Source organism: Manduca sexta, chromosome 13, assembly GCF_014839805.1.
Source record: "Manduca sexta isolate Smith_Timp_Sample1 chromosome 13, JHU_Msex_v1.0, whole genome shotgun sequence".
Classification (NCBI taxonomy): Eukaryota; Metazoa; Arthropoda; class Insecta; order Lepidoptera; family Sphingidae; genus Manduca; species Manduca sexta.
Window position 1 is genome coordinate 9,269,285 of NC_051127.1, and position 25,440 is coordinate 9,294,724.

At 33.8% G+C, this 25,440-nt stretch overlaps 1 protein-coding gene across 1 annotated transcript in view; it reads left to right on the plus strand.

Moving 5' to 3' along the window:
• The window catches only part of LOC115446437, a 157,713-nt gene that overhangs the window by 77,803 nt on the left and 54,470 nt on the right, over positions 1-25,440 (plus strand). The window contains exon 4 of the mRNA XM_037438162.1: positions 4,471-4,502. The gene's annotated coding sequence lies outside the window, so the exon portion shown is untranslated. The remainder of the gene's footprint in view (positions 1-4,470; positions 4,503-25,440) is intronic.

Genomic DNA, 25,440 nt, shown 5'->3' on the forward strand with positions numbered 1-25,440 from the left:
TTTCTTTATTAGGACTTGATTGAGAGAAGCTACGTTGGTTTAATGCGATTTGGTAGAATTCATAAATTTTTTATCGCACAAACGAGCAGGCAGGGTCATCCAAGTTTTGATTTCCACCCATAAAGCCACAATTCCAAAAAAACACAGAGACGTTGCTTTCCTTGAAAGAACATGCAGGGAATGTTCAATATTTAACATTTTCCAATTCCTAGGATCAGGAACCAACATATTATGTTTGTTAATTTAGAAAACAGTTTTCTGTACTTAAAATGCTATATCTTATACATTACATCATAAGACTGAAATATTTAAAGGAAGATGGAAGAAAATCAAGCAATATTATCTCTTATTTCAATTACCGATACGACTTTTCCACTTTGTACAGTATCGATTACATTACTCATCACGGTCGTTCATTATTCAGCCTGAACAGTGCGGAACCAATAAAGCATCAACTAATACAGCGGAGCAACGGAATTTGCATCTCAAACGATTTCCCGTAGGGCTACACTGGCCTAATGTGAGCGGGGAGGAGGCTCTCGACATATTAACCCGCGCCTCTAAGGAAGCTGGTGGAAGAGGGAGCCGGTAGCGTGTTTATATAATAATAATATCAGCCCTATATTATATACTGTCCCACTGGGCACGGAGCTCCTCTACTACTGAGAGGGATTAAGCCTTAGTCCACCACACTGGCCTAGTGCGTATTGGTAGACTTGACCCTCAAAATTCCTATAGAGAACTTCTCAGGTATGCAGGTTTCCTCACGATGTTTTCCTTCACCTATACCATTGATTGCTTTGTTTGCGAAGTGTATTGCGTACTCATCATGACCACCTTGCTAGAGTCTCGATCAGGAGTCAGAAATTGTGTTTAAAATTTAGGTATTTCATGTAGGTTTTATTCCAAAAAATTGTTTTATTTTAACAATTTTTTTATTATTATTATACGCATAAGTATGCGTCCATATAATTTATCTAAGACCATAGTAATCATAAATTTCTACAGTAAATTTGTCCAAACTCATTACGCCAATACAAGCTACCTCCATAAGTTAGTGTTAATTTACTGCTACTTTCTCTCAAAAACACAATCTCTCATCCATTGCGTCTCGTAGAAGTCAACTCTCCCAATAATACACGACATGATAAAGAACAGTGGTGTGAGTTGTCCTTTGGTTGTGGGTATTGTGTTACCGCGGTACCGCGTGTACTCTACTGTACATTTATTGCACACTAGCTTTTACCTGCGGTTCCGCTTGTGTCATAATTTTTTTCCGAGATAAAGAGTCTACCTATAGCACTAGTAATGTAGCGTGTTAGTAAAAAAAAATGTAAATTGATTTAGTAGTTCCCGAGATTAGCACGTTCAAACAAACAAACTCTTTAGTTTACTTATATATTAAGATATTTTTTTTACATTTGAAGTAATTTGTGTTATTAAGAGCGTGTGTGTCGAATTTAATATCTTTTCGATTCGTGATTGTTTTTTTCCTGTATATGTAAGTATTGGAAATTTTTAACATTTTAATGAGAAAACAGTATTTATGTAATCTCTACGGAAACGTGTCATTTGTTTCTGGTATTTTAAAAGCTTTGTAAAATCTACTGTAACAAAATGCTTGTAACTTATTTTAATGGAAAACATCGGTAAATTAGAGAATAAATGAATAGAAATATGTAAATTTAAACTCCGTACACAATGTAAATTAAAAATAATTCTTTGTACAATTATTACACTTCATTTATAACTCATTCAATTATAACTCACACACGAGTCACGACAAAAATTCAAATTTCGAACGCACCCCTCATACGTTCTATTCACAACTAAACAATTATTCGTTCATTAATTTGAAAGAACTTTTTTAAAATTACACCACGCCGGAAACTTGGCTAGCAAGGGCGATAATAATCTATGTTTTAATCACACCAATAGGCTCCGCCTAACGTAGTAATTTATATGGAAACGTCCAATCAAATTAAGTACCGTTGACGTGAAGCGTCATTCCGGCCAACCCGACTTTTATTAATCATTTTTAAAAAAATATATACAGCCAGTTAGTGTTAAAATTTTCGGACGAATAGAATTCGACTATTCAAATTTCGAATGCTCGAGTGAGAATTTGATTGATGGACAGTTCCTTTGCCTGAGATATATTTTTTTCTAACCTTACAAGTCATGTTAATACATTTTTATTTTTTAAATCCCTTTACTACTAAATACAAAACTGGAATGTTGTTTATTCATTTATCTATGCAATGATATTGCTCAGGTACAAAATGCTCACTGAGCGAGAAAACATACCGCAACGTTGTGGGCTTTGGCATAAAAGCCGCAAAGCTAAATTTGTGTTGTGGCACTTTGAAATTCTCTCACAGTTCATAACACAATTTACCGCGAAAATAAATGTTACTATCAAAATTTTCAAACACTGACCTATATTAAACTAGGTGGGAATAATACCGAACTAGTAATATTATAAAATCGATGGCTCAGTGAGGTAATTCAAAATGCGTGCACGAAAGGCCTGAATTCAATAAGAGAGATTATTATCTCTAGCTTGGTAAAATGTGTTTTTAGAAATATTGGCTTTATTTAAGTTTATAAGTGTAAGTTTCCTCTGGAACTATAAATGTTTCTAAGCTAGTCTATACTGTATACTAGTACTGATTCATCATAATAAAAGAACCCTATGCCCAAAGAAAATTCAATAAAGTATTGATAGCCTGTTATCAGATAGAATAGACTAATATTGTAAAGCTTAAGAGTTAGTTTGTTTGAATACACTAATCTCAGGAACTACAAAATCGATTTAAAAAAAATATTCGCTTACTGGATGCTACATTACTCCTGAGTTCTATAGGCTTATAAAAAAAATATTATAGAAAAAAAAATTATGCGGTCAAAGAAATACATAATTATATAAGACATGACGTCACACGAAAATAACGGTCCGCGCAAACAAAAAACAACCGTAACTCAAGCCTAACTAGTCTCAATAAAAAAATCTAACATTATATTTATACGGCGCGTATAATTTACAGCTGGTCGGATGCCTTCACACGAATTATTATACGAAATAACACATTATCGTCCAACGCCGCCATAATATGGGTACAGTCGAAATTAACTATAATTGCTTAATTTTGAACGAAGCCGTGTTTGTCCAGAAATGTGGGAAAGAGATAGTTATAGATTTCGAAGGTGTTAGACAAGGACGGATTAGAATCACCTTTCGAGTAATGGAAACGTGTGAAGAGGTAAGTCATTAAAGTGACTTATTTTAGATGATTTTTTCGATGGGACAAGTAACTAGAATTTTTAATGGTCTGACGGATTGTGCTATTTGTTGAGTACAACATTTTGTAAGCCCGGCTATTTTGAATTACATAGTCCAATATCCGATTGACATAAAATAAGTTGACGCCATTATTTTTTAAGAATTGAACAGAGAACGTTTATCTACGAGTGTACCCCACTTATTAAACTCATATCCGACCTATGGTGGTATATAGAGCTTAATAGAACTAAAAAATAGTTTTATATAATAATAATAAATTAATGTAAATTCTAGGATTGATTCTAAGTCTAAAGCCTTTTAATTTAAAAATAACAGAACTAAAACAAAAAGTATTACGCAGTACTAAAGTAGTAGTATCACGGTACGACTAGAGTGCTAAAGTTCGGGTTTAATGCCTGCATCGATCAGTGATATTGGGTTCTATTTAGTATTAGAAAGGAATCTGGAACTCATGCCCGATATAGCAATAGCTTCCCCTCTATAACATCATGGGGAATACACAGAGCGAGAATTGGGTGTACCAGTAACGCCTCCGCCTATCCTTGCCTAAAGCTGCATGTGTGATGTAAAAAATAGATAAAGACGTTCCTACCTAAATTAGTCAAATGTTCCTGAAAGCGTAAATCTGTTATGCTTGCTTCCCACTTAAGTATGTACAGAGCGTTGAGTCTGTGGTCGACCCAAGCTGTAAATAGAAATTTTCTGCTCAAAAATGTATGTTATTTTGATTTATGGTGGAATATACTGAATATTTTGCTATTATTGATAAATATTTACAGCATGCGTTGAAGGGTATTTTTTCTATTTGAATGTCAAGAGGACGCGCTATCTGGTGCCCAAAAATAATTACAATATAACTAGAATTCTAGATGATAAAACACTGGTTGGCGCTGTAACATCCTGAGTTTGATAAAGGTTGATATTGGCCAGAAATTGTAATCGATACTTTAGAAATTCTATCGAAGAACTCTAATGTATTGTGTAATTGTAATTTTTCTTCAATAATCTTTACTTATATTTTCAATAAAACCGATTGATGCTATTTATTTTAGCTAACAATGAAATATAATATTACCAAAATATTAAAGGTAACCTAAACATTGTTGAAACAGCCATTGTAAAAAGAATGTAACAAAAATCTAAAAAAGATTATTTTTATTTTTCAGATGCCATCCTGATTCGGACCCTCATTAAAAAGGTTCGTTAACTTGAATATTCAAATATCGAACAAACATTTCTCATTAATTTCTATTTTATCAAACTGTTTGTGTAAATTGAATTTATATTGTTCCGAATTCAAGTTGTTTATGGTTAGTTTAATCGTTAAGATCGGAATTTTTAGATAGTTTGTAACATGATTTCCGTTTCTGGTTTAGTGGATTTGTTAATGTTTAGTTATGGGAGTTTAATTTGTAAATAATTGCCGGTTTGTTTAATTAATATTTTTCCATTGGTATAGTGGGAGTGTACTTGGGTTGGAAACGGCGAGGTCGTGGGTTCGATTCGTAAAAAATAGTCTGAGGTCTATATTTACATAAACATTCGAAGTGCCCAAAATAGTATTTGTGTCCGATACAGTGATCCTTAAATTTTAAATTATAGCATTTTTGATTTTTTTTATACGTGAACGACATTTACCTCACGGCACCTGGTGGTAATTCGAGTGAGGTCCAATCGACTGTCAACTGACGAGAAATGATCAACCCTGGTCAGTCGAACAATCATGCCGGCCTGTTAGAACCGGGTATACACAGGCTAATCCCGGAACGCGACACACTTACGTGGGCCACTATGGCGAGTTTTAACAATAAGGTGTTCGCTATCCGGGCGGATATAAAATATATCCTACCACCAGAATGCAATCATTGTGACTGTGTCTTTACCTAGCCCTTAACGTAGGCGATATGCGCCGTTATTACAAATATAATAATAATAATAATATCAGCCCTGTATTATATACTTGCCCACTGCTGAGCACGGGCCTCCTCTACTACTGAGAGGGATTAGGCCTTAGTCTACCACGCTGGCCTAGTGCGGATTGGTAGACTTCACACACCTTCGAAATTCCTATAGAGAATTTCTCAGATGTGCAGGTTTCCTCACGATGTTTTCCTTCACCGTTAAAGCGAACGATAAATTCACAAAGAATACACACATGATTTTTTAGAAAAGTCAGAGGTGTGTGCCCTTGGGATTTGAACCTGCGGACAATGGTCTTGGTAGTCCGTTCCACACCCAACTAGGCTATCGCCGCTTTTGTTATTACAAATACATAGATAATATTATACAAACAAAATAAAACTCTACATAAAACGTAATAAGTTATAAATTATGTAAGCACGTAATCTGAGAAACCGGGGCCACCGCTAAATTAACCGTTGTGTATAGGCATATCGCTATTCCATTTTTCCCGCCTTTGCGTAATGCCATAAAATTTTCACATCTAATCCTCTTTAACGCTGGATTTGCGGTTTTGTACGAATGTAGCTTACGAATATTTACAGTTATTTCTTTTATAAAAGTACGAGCAAATTACCTGATGGTGAATGAGTGTCCTAGTTATGATTCCTAGGAGAGATAATAAGGGCGTTTATCAAAAGGGCGTTAAGCGATTTTTTTTACTTTGTATGACGAGACGAGCTTGCCGTTCGCCTTATGGTAAGCAAGAAGACCGCTTATAAACAGTACAAACACCAACACCTCGAATTACAAAGTATTGTTTGGTATTCTCGCCATCCTGAGACATGAGATGTTAAGTCTTATTATGTACAATAGCTACACTGGATAAAATTTCCTTTAAACCGGAATACAACAGTAACTATACTGCTTGGGAGTAGAAATAAACATTGCGGTGGGATCTATCCAGGCGGATTCTCACGTGTAAGAGACTTACCACAAGTTGCAAATATTAAAACTGTAACATAAGAATCAATCATTTACTTTTGGATAAAGTATTTGTTATTATGTTGCCTGAATAAAATATTTTTCATTCAAGAATACCCGTGATCTTACATTCGATTCCCTAGATGACCACAATCTTTACTTTTGGATTAAACACACGTGAATTTTTGTGATTGGAATGCCTGACATGGTGATAGGTTGGCCTCTGACGGATTTTGTGCGAAATTACATGTGCTAATTGATCTACTTATATAGGAAGTATGTAGATAAAGTACAAACAAATCTCTTTATCTAGAATCCTTGTAAATGATGGACAGTGCTTTGGATAAGTATAATAAACAAGCTGTTTCGGAAACCGTGGGCGGAAATTACGACCCGAACCACGTTCTAACTTGGCTTTCTTAAAGAAAAATTTTATAAACGGTTATATAATATTTAATCGTTCGTTTATCCTGTTTTTGATGACATTGATATTAAACGCTTTTTGGGTAGGAAATGGTTTTTTGTTAAGTAATAGATTGGTAGGTTTTGTGTTTTGGATACGTGGGTGTGTAAAATGTTAGTTGGTATTTTTGAACTTATATTTTAACTAACTGGCAGTTGAAAATAAATGAACGGACGTTAAAAATAATTTTAACTGTTCTTTCTTCTTTCTATTGTATTTAAAGATTCTTAATATGTTTATGGAATTTAGCTCAAAATGACCCGAATGTTTGTGTTCGAAAAATGAATATTTTTTATAAACAATCATAGACAATAAAAAAAACGAACCCCTAACAATTCCATGGAAATTAAATAAATAACATTCTAAATTTGAAAATGGAACGCGCTTATTAACTGCCAGTCGGACATTTTAAAACAGATGTTCCACCTTCGTTTGACGGATGGGTCAGGCGAGGTCGCCCGCCATCTTGAAAGATTCCCGCCAATCGCGTCCCGGGGCGGCTGTCGTGTACGAAATAATCACAAGGATCACAACTTTGTAAACATTCAGCTTTGTAACACGAGAAAGTTTTTGTTTAACAACACTATTACTTAAGAGTGGTTGTCTAAATGGCTATCGAGCGGGCTATTTTTGTAATGTATGAAGTTACTTTGTCTTATACAACGCGAGTCAAGACAGTGTATAAAGATAGACTTAGAATTCTTTTACCGTCGTCACAATACATACTAAGAAATTTATTTTTTATCGAAGATTATATAGAGCGGACATTGAGAAGATTGTCATACAAAAAATTTGCGTTCATGTGATGGTTACTTAATGTACCGTGAAATATCAAAACATTAATGTAAAATACTTCACATTATTCCATATCGCATTTTCGGTTAATATGTTTGTATATTAATATATTTGTACCTAAGGGCATCGTAACAATTTGTCACACGAACATTTAAAAAAAGACAACGACTTATTACCATTTGGTAACAACTTTTGAAGCACAAATTTTGCCTGATGTCCAGTCTATAACTGCCAGTACCTGACCAGTTAATATTTCAAAATATACAAGTTCCAAATTCAAACTACCCACCGTAATTTTATAATGACAAATGAATATTTCAAAATATACAAATTCTAAATTCAAATCAACTTACTACCAACCGTAATTTAATTACCATACCTTCCACAGATCTTCACAAAACCGCTACCACGCTCACACAACAGAATCCCAACCTCACCTGTCTTTAAACAGTTCCGCAGGTGCATCCCTGATCGATTCATTATGCCCATTGTTTTCTTATAATCATTTTTTATGCAAACTTATTTATGGTGCGATATAAATCGTGTCGGTAACAGATGTAAGTAATTAAGTTATAAAGTTTCGTACAACGTTTACAGCTATCAAGGGAATCGAACGTATTCAAACTTTATTGTCGATGTGGTTTTTGATTGTGTACGAATAATGGTGTTTTTATTGAGTTACATTTGTGTAAAGTTGGTTTTGATGAGTTTTTATGGTGTTTTAATGTACTAAATAAAAGCGAGTCGTTTGATGTGTAGAAGTTTGTTTTAATTTTAATTGGATACAAGTGAAGGATAGAATTTATGAATCCGGAGTCTGCTCTTTTTCATTTTTACGCACAATTATTCTTCTTCAATTTGGGTTCAACGCAGTTTACATCACGCAAGATATGAAAAAATTAAAACTAAAACTTGCCTAGCGTCAACCCTCTCAGGAAAAAAACATGTGCTCAAATGTTAGACCTTTGTGCATTAAGTTACTCGCAAAATAAATAAAAAAATACACGCTGGAAAAATGTTGCAGTCTAAATAGGTGACGACATGGCAATGGAAACGCTCATTAAAGTCAACTCTAAAGAACATCATTATTCCACGGTCCAATAAGCCGTACTAATTAAGACGCCAATTTGAAATCGGAATGCTCTTTATTAATCTTAACAAACTGGCAGTCGATACTTGTATGAAAATAAATGTACAGACAGTAAAAAAAACTTGCAGTCTTCTTTTTTTGAATCCGTACGCGGCATCAGAGCTCCGTCCCGCATTGACATGCCCAACGTCGTTTTGCGTTTCGAATTTCGAGTCGTTGACGTTTTCAGAGGCGTTCGGGATTATAAGGTCACCGTAACAACAAATAACACGATGTAATGTAGACTCAATTTCAAAAGAAATAGGTTTTAAATTCGATTGCAGTTCCAATCAGTGCCGTGACACGTCGGTAACGAAATGGAATAGAGATAAGACACGAGATTCGATTTGAAGTTCCATCGGTCGTTCCACAGAATTATCGGTTCTATCCACGATCGTTTAGAAGCTCATTTCGCTTGGATCGCTTTCTTCAATCGGCTCGAAATAAAAGTTATTGAATGATCTCTGATTAGATGATTATCGAATCGGACGCGATGGGTCTTGCTTAGTGTTGTAAGAACATTTTATATGGTAATTGAAATGTAATATAAGCATTCGATTTCTAGTTCGTTATCGTTATCGATCGAATCAGAAACACGAGTGACTGTTGTACACGATGTAAATTCTGGATATCGATTGCCCGATGTACATGGAGTTAATAACTATGAAACTTGGTCAACAAAAAAAAACTATTTTACAGCCAAAGATATTAAAAATTACAATAAGACACTTACTATAATCAATATAGCTAAGTATTACTCAATGCTTAAAAAAAAATATCTTTATATAACATACTCAACTGAGTTTCACTAAATTCTCGAGTAAATTGGATTTATCTTTTAAAATATTCTCTAAAATAAAATATAATAAGGGTTAGAAAAGTAAAACAAAATATTTTCTACCGTGAAAACTCCAAACGAGTGAACTAACTTCACATACGATACACGTGAACATTATACATTAAGTCGGTGTCGATTACATGTATGGTAATGAGAATGTGATATTTGAATGCCAGTAATTTAAGTTCAAATTGTTAGATAAGGGTTGTACTTCGGTAAAGTTTTATTTATTGTCGACTATAACATATAAAATATAGGGTTTAATTTTATTTGGACTTTCTAGAAATTCTTTTCATTACCTATTACAATGGTTAACTATGATATTTAAGATCCATTTCACATTATTAAGCAAATTATATACGTCACTTATCAGATAAGACAGTTAATGCTAAATGCACTATTTTCTTTACCATTTATATGACGGCTTGACTTGCCTGTTTGGTTGCTTTATATTATATTGGAGGATTAGCATACACTCAAACATCGTGAAATACGTGCCACGTAATAAGACTGTATTAATAGGTGCCACTTATTTTCGCTCTTAAGTGCGATATCTTAGGGTCGTCACTAATAAACAGATATCAACATCTCAAATTATATCTTAAGTCACAGCGTATGACGGATTTTGACAGCCGAGTATCGTGTATTAAAACGTCAACTCAACTCAGAACAATATCTTAAATAACAACTCAAGCTTTGTTTGATAAATAAGTCAATACATAATTATCAGTCCTACTTATAAAAATTTCGCAAAGCTATGCTTAGTTAAAACACAAATTTACTCGATCAGCTGTAAGTCAAAACCCGCCATCTCGCCTCTTAATAAGATTTAAATTAGGAAAACAGTGATGTTTGTGACAGCTAAGAAAACGTTATACTCATGCGACTTCTTTAGTTCCAATACCATCCATAGCATCCAAAGTATTGCATGCCGTTCCGCCAAACCGAAATATAAAGGTGCATAGCAAAAATAGAAAACCATAATTATTTAAACCGATCAGATACGAGAAATCTACACAACCTATAATTTTAATTCACCAATGAGAAACGAGTACAAAAAAGAGCTGACCACAAACAATTTGTTGCGTAAAATATAACCCAAAAAAACAACAAAAGAGCAGATGCGTCTGAAGATCGAACAATTAATTTTATACGTCTCTATTCGAAGGAAGCCATTTCGTAAGATTTGACGTGTTATAAATTTTTGTGTGAATAGTTTTTTGGGGTGCCCGGCCGCCATATGTCACTAATGTTTTATTCAAGTGACCAGTAGCTTTAGGCTCGAACGTGAAGAGATACAAATAGATCTACTGTTATAGACCGATACAAGGGCTGGTAAGAATATCAGTTTATTATATAGGTTGAATGAAAGGAGAATTGAGAGTTCATATTTTGAATGTGGATGTTTGTTAGCTAAACATATTAATAAATAATTAAATAGATTAAATTTTTTCTTGACATAAATATTAGCCACGTTGTAGCTAACACATGGGCTATATATTTTCTTTTATAGCTTTGAATGACAAGACGAGCTTGCCGTTCGCCTGATGGTAAGCGCTACGACCGACCATAAGTAGAAACACCATCCAACACCTTGAATTACAAAGTATTGTTTGGTATTTCACTGCGCTCGCCATCCTGAGACATGAGATGTTTAGTCTTATTATGTCCAGTAGTTACACTGGCTACAATGTAATAATAATTACAGTATTTTTTTTTAATAGGAATATAGGTACTGGGAGTGAAAGTCTTTTATATAGGAGAAGAGTCTCCACCAATTAGCATCTTATATTTGTTTAACTCCGAATAAAACTTATTAACACTTATAATGGTTGAATTAAGGTTTAAATTCACATCAAATTCCCGACATGAAAATGTCATTACACACGATAAACAAAAACGTAGCGACAGATGGTCAAACACCCCGCATCCATATTTTTATTGTGTGAAAAGATTTTTTTCAAACTATTCATGTTTTGAGAACCTTATTTCAAAGATATAAGGGTAGTTTTTCTGCATCACTGTTATTATTTTAGTACTCCAATTTACAAAAGGCGCCGAACGAAGTATAATAGAACGATTTGTGCATACTCCCTTTTGGGGCTTTGCGAAGAAAATGTTGATAATAGAAAGCATTTGTGTGAGGGTAGTTTTGTTTAATTGAATTACCACGCCAAATAAATTATTATTTATAAAATATTCTTTAATAGAATTTATATTTTACCAGAATTTACTGTATTAGGGACGGTAATGATGCGAATCGAAAGAGGAATGAATAAATAGCAATTTAATTGTAAAAAATATATTATGCCTTTGTAAAATTCAAGTATTATTACACAATATTATTTTCACGCGGCCTTGCCCGCTTAATCTCCATACCCAACACATATAAATAATTAATTTTAGGATAAAACAGAGTCTGTGAGACATGGATCGTGAATTTTCATATTAGTAAAAGAATTTTCGGATAGAATCAAAGCTTTAGAGTTGAAAGAGGTATATTCAACCAAACCCAACTAAAAACTTCAACTAAACAGTCAGAGGAAATCAAAATTCGCAATTCCGTTTACATGGACGACATCATTATTCCAGTTATTTTAGTTTAAAAACCAAAGTACTGAACCAATTTTGAACAAAAATATCAATAGAACCAATCGAGAAGTATGTAAAACCTTTCAGATTAAATAAATCTAAATAAGTTAGTAATTGAAAATATTGTTATTGATTTATATGGTTTTATTAATTTTATGTTATTACCAATGTTTGTCTTTAAAATAAGTGAATTCTGAGTGAACAAACATAAAGAAATACACATCGAATTGATAACCTCCTCCTTTTTAGAAGTTAGATAATAACCAAAAACGCTATTATTTTCATAAGGCATCGTCTTGGATCCCTTAAACTTGGATAACATCACAATATCATCCTTCCTCCAATATATGCCAAGACTTTTGAAAACAAACATTGCGAATGTATTGTATAAATAATCTAACGTCCACATGTCGGCTCTAGGTCCCATGGCGCCAAACATATGGTGCTAAACGGTTTAAAGATTTTATGGTAGAGGAAGATGGGGGCGGATGGATACAATATGAGTTTTAAGTTTTCTATATCTTTATCAGGTAGATAAGGCTAATAGTCAATGATAGATAATTATACTCGCTTCTTTATTTGCGATAAAAATTCTCATACCTAACTAGGAACTTTTCGCGTATTCATAACATAATTTTCATTATTTTAGATATTTTAGGTACGTAAAGTTCTTTTTCGTCTTATTATAATTTATAACTAGACTTATACCTAATAAATAATATTTATGTTCGTTTACCGATTTTGCTTGCGAATCTAAACTAGTAACCAAATCAAAATAAAGTATCATATTGCAATAATCTTTACGAATGAATTCATTTGCAAACTTTACGGCATATAAATATTAATTCGCGTTACTTTCAAACCCTATACCATATATCCCCTATCCACTCACCGAAAAAACCCAGCCTACCCTCATAAACTGCCACTTGTTGGGATGACTGAACAAAACTGTTTGCTACTGAATGTTTCTTTATTGTTCGTTTGATGAGCTCGTCGGGGGTGAGATGGGATTTTGTTGCTTTTTTTCTATTCATTAACATGTGTATTATGGCCCTTAATTACATCGGTGTTGGATATATTTTTGTACGGAAACTTTAAACTACGATTTGTTGGTGTTCATTAAAAATATTATAATTGATGAATATTTCACACACACACACACACAACATCACGCATTTATCCCCGAAAGGGTATGCAGAGGCGCAACTAGGGCACCCACTTTTCGCCAAGTGTGTTCCGTCCCATGATGTGATAGGCGGCGAACCTATCGCCATACCGGGCACAAATTCTAGACCCCGGACTGATACTGAGCAGAAAAATCCAAATATTACTTTGCCTGACTCGGGAATGAATATTTCAACGATAATTATATCAAAGTTTAACTTAAATTAAAATTCTCCATGTTTATTAGCATAGTCATTTACAATTATGCTGCAAATTATAGTCATTATAAACTCAATATTGATATTAATTAATTCAATAAATCCATATTTGATGAAATAAATACAGCGTAGCCTTGAATTGATAAATTGCCTAGATCGAAATGCCTCACTGCCAACAAATAACAAAAATCGCCATTATAATCAGAACGGAAAGGCTATAGCCAAGGAAGTCTATAAATTATAATATTCTATTGTCTGTTAAACCGAGTTGGTAGTCACAGTTCAGCACTTACGGTCTCAGTGATAAAATAAATGGTTGAAATACAATGAGTGCTTAATATTAAAATGACCTCGGATACCCAGCCGCTAATAAAAATGTCGTAAATACTATTTCTTATAAATAGTTGGTTGTCTTTGTCGGTTCATTATTTTGTCGTTTCGTTCAAACAGGTTTTTAAAATAGCTTTTGTGAGGGATGAGTAATGCAAAATTGCAACACAAAGTTTACTGGAGAATGACTTTTTTTTATAAAAGTGAGTAACAATATAATTAAGTGTTAAAATTTTAAAATGTCTCCCAGGTTGGTATTGAAATTTTCGGGTGACATGGCTGTTTAACATATGTTCGTACGTTTATATAATTAGTTTCATGTTATCTATTACCAAAAAGCGGCGATAGCCTAATTGGGAATGAAACGGACTGCCGAGACGAAAATCCGCAGATTCTAAACCCAAGGGCATGCATCTCTGACTTTTCTAAATTTATATGTGCTCCTGTGTGAATTATCCCTAGATTTAACGGTGAAGGAAAACATCGTGACGAAACCTGCATACCTGAGAAATTTGAGATTATGTGAAGTCAGCAAATCCGCACTAGCGTGGTTGACTAAGGCCTACGCCCTCTCAGCAGTAGAGGAAGGCCGTGTCCAGCAGTAGGACACTATATAACATAGGGCTGATATTATATATTTTACCACAGTACTCACCTAAGCTAAGTACTTAATTATCTTTATCAACATACGTAAAACCAACAAGTACAAACCGTAACTTCAAAAGAAGTAATCAACTCATATAGCAAAGATTAATGATTAACTTGATACACATCGAAATAATCCGTCATAGCCAGGTGAAGATATCACTCTTTAATTACACAACGCATCACTTTAAATAGATGATCAACACCTAGCCAAGGGTTTTTGTTATGAACAAATCAACGCATGCGCTCATAATTCGAATTCTCATTAATCATGGGCTATAAGAAATGCAATTTACAAGAGGCAGGGGATACTACCTGAGATCGAAAAAAGTGACAATAACAACCACAATGTGATGTCTCTATTTAAGGGTACAAGTCGGTGGATAAAGGAATAATGAAGCGATTTGTTCTTGGAAGTCGAGGGTTTTGCTACAAATTTTCAAGTATGTTGTGGGTAGTGATATTTCGTGTAAATTTTTTTTGCGGTCTATATTTTTACACATAAATAACACTGTGTAAAGGTTTTTGAGCTTCTCATTTTGTTCAAACTTGTTTATGTTTTTAAATAAACCAATAATTGACAAATTAATTATTACTAAAAGACTTCAGAGTACACATTCTAATATTGGTATTTTATCGTTAAACAACTGGAATAGGCGCTGAATTTTTCTTTCTTAACAGCATGCCGAGATGACCATCTACAATTTTATCCACTTCAAGCCCTTCACAAACAAAGATTACTGATAACATTATTTCTTTTATTTTTTCACCTGCAGCCAGTTACTTTAAAGTGACCTTTTTACTGATTATATCAGTCACAGTTCATTGGCAACACTCACATAAAAGTATCCCCTTACATTCCTGCATTCGGAATTGACACATAATTCACAGTATCTGCCATCTAGACAGGCATATGAGGCTTTGACAACTCATTCTTTAGCCGATGTTCATAAAGTGTGAACAGTTACGAATAAATTATGCTGAGGACAGATATTTCAACGACCATATCCCTTAGATTCTAAGAAATTATAGATCTCTATCGACATTTTCGCTTTGCCACGGACCGCTAACGATGGTACCTGTTTATTTTTTTACCGGGCTTTATATTTGTGCACATTATTAGAAAGAGATGGAGCGTTATTGATGGTCACTTATTGTCGTCAATTTATTTGTGTTGTCATCAAGATGGTTGACGTTCGCTTTTATGTGTCAAATTGGATTGACGTTTGGGAGTGGCCGAAATTTGTGTTAGTAAGCTCAAGAAAATAAATAGTATGCAATATTGCGTACATAGTAATGATCCCACGCTATCGTACCGTGTGACAAGTATAGTGAGATTTTATTGTGGTTTTTGATATAATAATTTTCTCCCGACGTTTCGAAGACTTTGCAGCCTTGATGGTCACGATAAAAGTAAAAGTTACAATATCTACCTACATTTAACAATTATACAAAATTTTAAATTGTTTACGCTATAAACCACGATTATACCCGCAAAATAGTTTTATTTCAATATCTTATATTCGCATAAACATAAGAAATATAAGGATAGTGGGAGTTAAAAATCATTGTTGTGCATATACTGAACTTCTATATTTACAATTGCAAATATTATTCCAACAAATGATAAATCCATGGTGTATAAAAACACTTTATCTATTTTTGTTCGCTTCTATACATAAAAATAAATTATATTTTTGATAAAGGTCATTATCCGAAACCATATTTTAAATTACTTTATTTTCTAAACTTTTTTAACGGCATTTCACCTCGCACATGTTAGGGCTGTTTTGTTCACCGTATCAAAATTAAGATAATTTTAATATGCGATGGAATTCTTTCACAGCTGTTGGCTTTTGATTATTAGCGGAGGGTTCTCTAGTTGAGTGAGTTCGAATCCCGTTTGGGGACTGGTTCTTGTATCTATAAAGGCCAAACGAGGTGAAACTGGTGGTAAGTGATCATTATTATGAACACACGATATTATGCAAGAGGAATTATCTGGGGATTGTTAGGTAGGTAATGACGTGACGAATTTTGGTCTTAGGTAAATTAAATACAAAATGATAGCAACCATAATTTTTCAGTACAACCATTCTAATCATGGTCAGGTTAAATTACCCTACATTTCAAAATGTTGGTATGCTATTCAGTTCAAAATTTTATGCTTGATCGAATAATGATTTCTTATGTTTACGCGAATGTTAGACGGTGAAATAAAATTATTTTAAGGATTGCATCACGGTTTTTTATATTATAACTTTCTCCCGTTTCGAAGACTTTGCAGCCTTCATGGTCACGAGGGGAACTGAAGGTAAATAAAAGATGAAGGTAAACAATCCGTATAATAGTTTTATTACAATCTTTGATAGAATACTTCTTAAATCTAAATCTTCCAATGTGACCTGAGTAGCCAATCTTTACTTGAATTCCAGAGTAACGTAACTTAATCTAAACTAGGAAACTAACAGACGAGCTAACCTTACTAATATAATAAAGACGTAAACTTAAGGTTTGCTGGATGTAGGTAATCTTGAAAGTAAATTATGTTTCTCTGTACCCGCACTCAAAGGAAATACTATTTCACAGAGGATAAAATGATTTCTTGGACTAGTTTCGATTTAGTCAGATCAGTATAACCGTGTATAATTTGGTGAGCTGGTGGGGAAAATAGAACAACAATTTTTGGAGTGGTAATCAGAACTTTTTTAAGTTTTTCCAACAATCGCATCTGATATACTTGGGATAAGACTTATTATTCAATACAACAATAGGCTCGATATCTATCAAATAATGTAATGGAAATACGGTTGAAATTCCTGTGTCAGTGGTACGGTCAGATATTATGTTCTTCAAAACGCTGTGGAAACTATCAATAACACGCGACACCAAACTACAATGAGGTCTAAATTGAATCACTTTAGTAACATAGTTACGGCAGCACTCTGAGGTCCTAGGTTCGAATTCCAGGTCGGGCAAAGCGACATTTGGATTTTTCTACCCAGCATCTAGAATTTGTGCCTGATATGGCCATAGGCTCGATCCCTATCACATCATGAGACGGAACACACTTGGCGAAAAGTTGTTGCCCTAGTTGCGCCTCGGCTCACCCCTTCGGGGATAAATGCGTATATGTGTTTAATAACATAGTCAAGCAAGTTTTCGAATTCGACAAAAAAAAAACGTTCTAACACATGTTGCCGGTTACACTTATTTTGTCCGTATCAAAATTAAGATAGCCGGCGGTTTATTATTTCACAGCTGTCGGTTTTTTGTGGGCGCTGCCCGCTCCCATAGAGGTAATCAGTAATAATTGTTAATGTCTATATTAAGTTTCGATGCCGGTGTAATTTTGTATCATATCCTTTGTTTTATGATTCGTAACGATATTGTGTTCATTATTTGTGGAATTGTTTGATGTTTTCTTGATTGAGACGGTAGCTTTAGTTTCCAGACCATAATGGGCCATCAAATTGGTAATACCGATCTAGTTTTAAAAGACATTCATGAAGCAAGAGTCTATACAAATAGTATTAGTAAATATAAACATGACGCGACTAATAAAACGCCGCTCTATATTGTGATTGACATTAACTGGCTTTAAGACAAAATCATTACCAATTTCCTCGGACGCCTTAATTTGAATCCTACACCATTTTGCGCAACACAGCTGTCAAATGTCACTTTATTTGTTTCCATTATTTCTATTCCCCTCCGTTGTGTCGAATTTAATTTGTTTAATTGTGCAACCAAGTATTTGGCCCAGTCGCAGTTGTGTCGTTAGTGCTGTTTTTGTACTTTCAATACATTGACTAATAAAGGACAACATGGTTTTGTCACGGAGAGCAGCGCGTTCGACTTTGATTCTTGTGCTTGTACACTTACGAGCTAAATTGGGGTCGTGAATGACTTAAATAAAATTAATGCTACAAAATTCGACTGCGAATGGAAGGTAATGAATAGTAGTGATGAGAAAATTGTGTACGCATTAAATGCGGAAATCTTTTGATGGCTCAGTGTTTTGGCATTTGTGTGATATTCTCGTAACAGTCTCGATGTATCAAAGGAGTTGATATTCAAATAATATTTTAAAAGCAGAACTGAAGTTGAGTACGCATTGGCCCATCAGTAAATTTAATATTTAGTACAAGTTCATATAGAATCTTGACCATTAATATACTTTGCATTTTGCCAGATTAGCCCAAGCTTCATCGATCCTTGAATTCTTAGATCGATTAATATATGAATTATTTGCCCAACTTTCAATAAGCAATCTCAATCGCTTTTTAAGATCTATCTCAAAAATTTACCAAACAGAACGAAAACAATGATATACTTACAATCATTTGTAAAAGAACTCATGTTCTTTTGGATTGGTTTAATCTATCGGATTGAAGATTGAGATTGGCATTACGTATTGAAAGCGGCTGTAAATGAAACCATCTTGTGCGTAATTCCAATATCCGCATCACTGTAATTATCCTGCGTGGTACATCCCTAACCAATACATCGAAAGTTCAATAGCGTTGCTAATTTGCCACCGTCACGCAATCTATTATACTGCTAATTACTATGTGTACAACACTAATTGTCTGCTTCTATTGGATCTAAATAGTCACAAAGGGCCAATTCGTTACAGCTTCGAAGTCTAAAACTTTGTTTATAGTTATGTAATTTGTTAGGTTAAACTAAATGTGTTTTGCATTAGTTTATTTATTTGGAAATTGGGTATTTATTTAAAGTGGATTTAGTATTTAAGGGACAAAGCGTTTGGGTGATAATGGAACTTAAATTAAAAATAACAACTGATTTTAGATATTTTAAACATTTATTTGTTAAGACTCAACTACTTAGGGGGATACCTCTTTATAGGAATAGGTATGATATATTGAAATAAAATGTTGCGGATTCTATCGCCCTTTTTTATATTATTATAATTTTCTCCCGACGTTTCGGAGACCTTCACGGGGTGGATTAAGGTGTTGGTCATCCGAAAAGTCAAAGTTACAATATCTACCTACATTTTACATTGATACAATATTATTGTTTTTTAAATTAAGTTGTTGACGGTCCGATCTACGCAAAATGAGCCCAGTGTCTTGAAGTCTGATATTTTGTAGTTAATAGCGATCACTGTAATAATAAAAGTCTCGTTCAACTTTTATTCAATCTTCTTAATATATCAGCCAGAGTGTATCTAATAAATTAGGTTATCATAAATAACTTTCTTATATTCTTGACCGACCGACCGACCGAAATATTTTGAACGTATTGTACCTACTTGCTATTGGCAGTAGTCATTGAGTCACGATGAAAAAATATTCATAATTAATTAATCATCATGAACCTCTGACCTATAAAACATACTAGATTTTGCCTGCGGCTCCACCCGCGTAAAAAAGTTTTTCGAGATAAATATTTTTCGCATAAAAAGTAGCCTTTAGTACTTAGGAATAATTTAGATTTGTATTAGTGAAAAAAAAATCAAAATTGGTGGAGTAGTTCCTAAGGCGTTAAAACAAAGCAGCAGCTGCAGCTTTATATTATTACAGATTTATAAGAAATCAATATACTAATAATATAAGAGATGAGAACTATCGCGTTCATGCCCCAGCTACGTTTATTAAACCTTTTAATGAACAAAGTTGTATACAGTGGCTTCCGTTGATTTATTTGAAGCAAATTGATGTTTGCTTTTAAATTGTAATCGCTTTTGATGTTACACGAGTTGTAAAAAATGTTATTGTTCTCTCCGCGTGGTGGGGTTAATACCCGATTTTATGTGATTCGAGTTCGGTACAACCATTATGTAACCCAGAACCACAAAGTATCGAATGCTCGCTCTAAGCAGATTTAGCCTATTGGTACTGAATGGTGTGGGATTCATCCATTATCCAACAGCTTTTATTCAGTTCAGTGACCGTATGTTCTATGTTCTAAGCTTTAAAGATTAGTTTAGTGTTTACAACTAACTTGACGTCAATTTTCTATCTATATAATTTTGAAACCTTCAAATTACTGAGAATTTACATCACTATAATTGGCATAGATTAGCTTCATTAATACGAAGACACCCAGAAACCCTATTAATTAATTAATAATTAATGTTGACTTGTACTAGTATTTGTACTTGCCACATATTCCCTTGATATTAGGAGTGTATGCTTTGTATTGGATATAATATTAGATATCAGAACCTAACGCAAATATTAATTTAGAAGCTAGAATTCAAATATTTGCTTATTCTTGGCAAAGCGTTACCATGTTGATATGAAATGTAACTATTTTTATTGCTTTAAATGCCGAGACGAGCTTGCCGTTCGCCTGATGGTAAGCGAGACGACCTCCTATAAACAGTAGAAACACCATCCAACACCTTGAATTACAAAGTATTGTTTGTCATTCCATTGCGCTCGTCATCTTGAGACATGAGATGTTAAGTCTTATTATGTCTTAGTTACACTGGCTAACTTCTTCAAACCGGAAGACAACGGTGACTACACACTGCTGTATGGCAGCAGAAATATACATTGCATTGGTACCTACCCAGGCGGACTCTCACATAAGAGAACTACCACTAATAACATATCTTATATGAAACGTAACCTCTAGAATTTCTAAGTTATTTAAAGCGTCAACCAACGATGGTCAGATTATGCTGAAGCATTAATCTCTTGCTTCCCGCTTCCCAACTCAGACCATGAAGTCTCGACAATAAGTAGCACAGATTAGTTATAAACGTCTCTCGTTTTATTTTATTATTATTGCTCGGCGTGTTGGCTCTTTAGTGTATATTTACATCGAATTAAATGCTTCCCAACGTTCGTGACTTCCGAGATCAAAACAGTTTTATGGTCGTATGTATTCGACTTTGTTAAGTTTTATGTTCATAATTATCTGAAGCGTAAGGTCCTTGATTGGGTCAATAGTACTAACAGAAGTATAACCGATTATAGCGAAGATTATAAACGAGATTGATTTTACCACGATATCATTTTCAAAACACATTTATATCGAATAGTCATCAATAATCTCTGAATTGGGTGACGAAAAGATTTTGAAGATGATGAAGATTTCTAAAATCGATAAAGGCATGTTGTTATTAGAATTTCATTTTCAATTGCCAAAGTTTTAAGCGACGTAGACGTCAGTTGGCCCTGAATATCAAGAATGAAATTGAAAGATAACTGCCTGAGGTATTATGTTTATTTCTACATAATAAAATACTTCTACAAGCAAGAATCTGGTTAAAAATCAAAATGCATCAATAGCAAAGATGACCAGTAAGAAGTAACATCTGAAGATCTATCATCTGATGTACTCTACAACAGAAATAGTCCGAAAGTTGAACGTCTAACTTACCTTAGACTAAATGGGGGTCTAACTTGAGCGAACATCCGTATATTAAGCAGCTACTAAATAATTCTCAGAAGTAGCTCTTGCATGTCTAATTAATCCGTATCTGAGGTTTATAAATAATTTTGCGTTGACTGTGACGTACGTGGACGTCCCAAACTGAAATGTTTATATAATTTATACTAATAATTCACCTTGAGTTATTAACGTGGGTAGGAAGAGCGTGTTGCCTTATATTTATCGCGGCAAGTCGTCCATTTAGAGACGATTTATTGTTGCAGTGTGAGCGATTGTAGTTTTTTGGAAATTTAGTTATAGTACCAGAGTTGGTAGTCTCGTCGACTCATAATTTTTGGAGATTTAAATATAGAATATCAAGTTTCGACCGTAAGCAATAATGAACCTTAATGAATTATTTATAATTCCATTCACATTGATTAAAGATTAATTTTAAATCGAAACGCGTTTAATTTTAATCTTACTTACGTTATAATTATAGATCAGGATTTTTAATTTCCAATTTGTTGTATGTAATAAACTCAACCGTATTATTTTTGATTAGAGCCCTAATTGCGACGATACTAATATTCTATGTATACTATTCTCAGATATTTTAATCTCACAGTGAAATTCGCTGCTATAAATATAATACTATTTATCGATTAGTCCGTAAAGATTCCATACAGGCAGATCATTACAAATTTAACAACGGCAATAAATACAACAGATACGAAAGCTATAAGTTTTGCAATAATTTCATAGCAAACTTGCCCTTAGCTCCATTATTACGGCTCTATAACACTTAATGGTCCGAGTGGGTGTCAAACATTTTTCCTTTCTCCTAAGCCTCGTGTACATGTATGCGATAAAAAACAAGATTTTACGATAGTGGAATCACTAAAACATTGTTCCTCATGGGTGGCCTGTAACTGGCTTAACGTGATTCCTTGGTCTAATAGACCTTCGCATGCCAAGTCACTCCATGTTTGTTTTATAACAATGAAAACACTTTTATGTCGTTTTGAAGATTTCTAAAAAGCTCTTTAAACTGCTCGTGCTAGTCACTGATTTAAATTGTTTATGTTTTATTTGCTTGTGTTTTGATATTTATTGTTCGTCAATTGTGTTCGTGGTAGTAAAATCGTGGATGGATGGCTTCTGGTAGTTTTCACTTCAATATAAAGCGTGGTCGTAAATATGAAATTGTTTTTTTGTTAACATTCGTATAAGTGAATCCAAATCGAAACCTTTTGTAAATTTGATTACTGGAGAAAATAAATAACCAGCTTTGTTATTATGTTTTAAACCTGGTTATACCGTATAAAAAACCTTAAGTTATTTGAATATAATTACATTTCCATATACCTAATCGTATTATTAATCATAATTCAAACCAGACAATATTTCATCACCCCATCAAATTATTCCTCTGGTCTACAGAAACAGTCCACACGATGTTCAGAGGTCATCCACCATAAGACCTCGTAATACAACACTGACATTATTAACAGCGATGCAAGTCCCGCTCAGCTGTCGCCCGGCGTCGTGTCGACAAGATATTTCATCTCTCAGACATCTGTCAACTGGTACAAGATCGACTTTGTCGCCAACATCAGTATTAATTTCCTTTTGCTCCGTTTATTGCCACTGATTGGATTGTTTCCGTTGAGATTTTTTACTTCTACTTTCGTCTCAAAATAAAATACCTTTAGTATTTTAATCTTGTTGACTTTTTTAACAGTCTTGCACGGGATATGATTTTGTATTTCTCTTCTTTTTAATATTACTTATTTTTTATGTGATGAAAACAGTCATACAAAATAAATTAATTATCAACCCAATAACGAGATAACATCACTGGCTACAGATGCTGTGATCTGCGAAAACGCAATTAGCAACATGCCATGTTCCTGACACATGACATAACTGAAGTCGCCAATTTTCACAATTCATCACATCTGGCAAATTAGATGTTACTATTTCATACCAACATTAAAGAGCTAATATGATTCATTGGAACGTATTTACTCTCGGGAAAATCTTTGAATATAAGACTATCAATACAGGTTTTGATGTATTCATACAAGATAAAGTAGGGACGTCTGTAATTTGTTCCTTCGACGTATGTTTGTACTAGCATTAATCATTTGTCACCAACGGACATACGTTGATAAACTACCACTTGGGCACCCATTGGGTATTGCCCAACCATTCACATCTCTCGAAGATATAAATAAAACTATTGGACATTTTTTTGTTCGACGGAAATCTAATAAAGCTAGTATATTTTCTTTCACAGTAACGTAACATCACGGATCAATGAATATGACGAAGCATAAACGCGTAAAGAATATTACGTTTCTCATATTTTATGTGACTAATATCATATGAATAATGTCAGAGATTTATTTCCAGAACTGTTAAGTGTTTTAAATGAAGTCCAAAAAACGTCAATTAACACTTTCGCACCTACCGCATATTTTTTCCTCTTACCGCTTCACTTCAAATACAAACTAAAACATCACACTTAACGTGTGAAGTTGTGTTTATTAAGGAAAGAATTTCTTCATCTTAATGTGAATTTCTGCATTTTATAAAATAAAAGCATCGACATTAAAGATAAATAAATGTAACTTAAACAAAACACTATTACAACAAAACATGAGGTGTTGTATTCACTCCACTGATCTGACATCTCGCAATAATCTGATTCAACCCACAGCACCTTATCTAGTTCAGTGGCGTTGGAGGCTGTTGGAACTTTAACCTTTACATTGTATTACACAATACCTTTACCATCTATTTCCTTATAGATCGAGTTCGAACCACAACAGAATAAACAATAACCACAGTAATACAAAAGCGTCAAACACTCAACAGAGATAGACGGACAAAATCATAAAACAAAAGAAGGCGAAAACTTCGCTATCAACTTGTGGCAGTATAAAGATAAAGAAAACAATTAACTCCCTGAAGAGAGCGCTCCCAAGAGAATTCAACAACTTAATACGATTAAAGTCTTAGGCGCTGCGAAGTTTGCGCGACAAAAAGTTCGCAACGAGTGTCATACATTTTGATGTCACCGTTTTTGCGTTCGGTTTGGTTGTAACAAAAACTGTTGTCGTGTCTACCGTTTTTGCCGGCTTGACAAGTTGCCTTCTTGTTCGTGCCATGTGAATAATTACATAATTGCTTTGTCTTGACATTATTGTATCGTACCGATGTTCTGGTTTAATCTCTTTTATTATGATCTCACGTTTCGTCTGTCATTTTTGTTTCACTAACAGTAATTGTGCTTGTTATATTTTTTTTTTGTTTTAATTATGGTAGTTTCATTTATTATTCAATCAAAGTTACCTGATTAGATCGAATTAAAACTCGTTATTCATTCAATCAAATTTACATAAGCACAAAGTTTTATTATAACAACTTATGGTTATAATTGCATGCCTAGAAATTGTAAGAATTTAAACTAAGACTATGTTTTTCTTAAAACAGATGATAAGTATTGTACGCCTAAAACTTTGTAGACTTAATAATTACCTACAATTGTATGTTAGCTCTATAAATTATAGTATATATAGTAGTCTACACGTCTATAAATTATAGTCTTGTTAGCGACAAAAACTTACACAAAGCAAAAATTTTGACAATATTGCGAATTAGAAAAAAGTCCCAACTTTGCCATCCTTAAATGGAGGACAAAGTTTTGTCACAACAAAT